The sequence below is a fragment of the Rhagoletis pomonella genome, unplaced genomic scaffold, assembly GCF_013731165.1.
Source record: "Rhagoletis pomonella isolate Grant_MI unplaced genomic scaffold, Rhpom_1.0 Rhpom_scaffold_00001, whole genome shotgun sequence".
NCBI lineage: Eukaryota > Metazoa > Arthropoda > Insecta > Diptera > Tephritidae > Rhagoletis > Rhagoletis pomonella.
In genome coordinates this window covers 31,814,557-31,816,949 of record NW_023458555.1, presented here as the reverse complement: position 1 = coordinate 31,816,949, position 2,393 = coordinate 31,814,557, and positions in this window count along the sequence as shown.

The window sequence follows — 2,393 nt, the reverse complement described above, 5'->3', positions numbered from 1 at the left end:
ATTTTGTTATCGATTATTTACCGATTTTGTTATTGATTTTCTATCGATTATTAATCGATTTTGTTATCGACTATTTATCGATTTTGTTGTCCATATTTTGCCAAATTGCATGTTAATCCGTAGAGCCAATTGAAGATATTTGTTTTGGGCGATTTTGTCCGATGGAATCTCCCCCAGATTTTCTCCGGAAACTTTTTGTGCGGGATGTATTTCCGCGTAAGTGTTGGAGAAAGTGTTTGTTTTCTTTTTTATTTTAACAGATTTTAGGAGGTGCGAATTGCAGCAGCTCCTATTTGCGTTAATTTTCGGGTGATATTTTCCGGGAAAATATTTTTGTGGGGTATTTGGACCGAAACATTTTTGTGCGGGGGATTTTGTTCGGAGTCTTTGTCCGGGTTATTTTAGGACAGGTAAATAACTCCTGGAGCCTCTGCCGAAATCCACATTAAATCTTTTTAAAAATCTTTACTCATAAAATTTCCACGCCTATTTTTGGTGGTTTATCGGCTTAAAACAAAAATCTTCCCAAACAAATATTTTCACTGGACGGGTATTCTACCGGAATCTATATCTATACTAATTATATAAAGTGAAGTCCCTTTTTTTTGTAACAGGTAATCTCGCGAACGGCTGGTCCGATTTTCATAAAATTTTGTATACAAATAGCTTTCGGTAACCACCATGTTTTAGGCTAAAAAATTTAACTTTTTTCGGGTAGGTGGACCAGGGACCGGTCTATTCGAAAAAATCTTACTATAGTACGATTTTCTTAAAATTTAGTACGTAAGTAGCTTTTTAGCATATATTAGCACATATGACCCATTTTTTCCGGGAAGTGGTCCAGGGACCGATCTATTCGAAAAAATTGAATTTACGGTCCGATTTGCCTAAAATTCGGTGCGCAGGTAGCTTTTTGCCTGGATAAGCTTATAGATTCCTGTTTTCCAATTTTCATGCAATTTCGAATATAAATAGCTTTAAGTAACGACCATATCAAGGGGCGAATTCGTCACTAGGCAAGATTTTTTTGCGCCAATCAGAAACAACGGATACTGTCAAAATATAATTATAATATATAATATATCTCAACTAATATATATTTAGAAAGCCGTTTGTTAGTTTTCGCAAGGCTCGAGAGCGGCTGAACCGATTTTTTTGAAACTGCCACCTGCCGGACGTGTCCCAAGGATGGTTTTAGGCTGAAAAAAAATCTATATGTAAAGGGGGCGTGGCACTTCCCATACAAACCGAATTTCTCATGCTACATATCTCTGAAAGTGTGCATGGTAGAGTTTTGGAAATTGGTATGGAGATATACGAAAACAATCGCATACCCTTGGAGAAAAATTTTAGCTATTGTAAAAAGGGGTGTGACATCTCGCATATAAACCGATTATTTAATACTGCTTATCTCTGGAAATTTTTTGGTAGAGTTCTAGAGTTTTGTATGGAGATGTACGAAATAAATCGGATACTCTTGGAGAAAAATTGGAACTATTGGAAAAGGGGGCGTGGAATCTTCCATACAAACCGAATTTTTCATACCGCCTATCGTTGGAAGTGTTCATGGTAGAGTTCTGAAACTTGGTATGGAGATATACGAAATCAATCGCATACTCATGAAGAAAGAGGGCAGCTGTTGGAAAGGGGAGCGTGACACCTCCCATATAAATCGAATTTCTATACTGCATATCTCTTAAAGTATTCATGGTACAGTACCGGAACTTCGTATGGAGATATGTTTATAGTTGAAATCAAGCCCATACTCATGGAGAAAATTTGGGCTATTTGAAAAGGAGTGTGAGGCCTACAAACGTACCGACCTTTAGCTATCTTTGAATGATTTTTTTTTTATTCTTCTATAGGTGTGTTTGTGAGTGAAATCCTCCTAAATGGTTGTACGGATTTTAACGAAACTTTTTGTGTATTTGAGTGGGTCTCTGGATGGTTTAGTTTCACAATTTAATCCGACAGTTGGCGCTGTGGTTGAGTTATTACTAAAAATCTTATTTATGATCCGATTTGGCTAATGTTTTATATATGTATGCAATACTATTGCAAAAACGTGCTGCCAAGTGGTGCTGAAGTCGAACTATTACTAAAAATAGCCAAGTGAGAAAAAGGGCCGTGAAGGTCAGATTAAATCGACCTGTTGCACCATTGAGTACATCGAACGTTCCTGCGTTGCAATTGGCCCAATGGATGTGATTTTCCAATATTATTATGCGTTAAAACTTTTAAGGTATTTCGTCTGAAATAAGTATATGTATGTATATTGCATTTCTGTAGAACAATGATTCGCACCCATTTTGAAATTGCCACCTACTATACTGTAATGCTTCTAGGACATTCACTATAGAACCGGGTCATTGTTGCCGCCAGGGAGTGAAGAG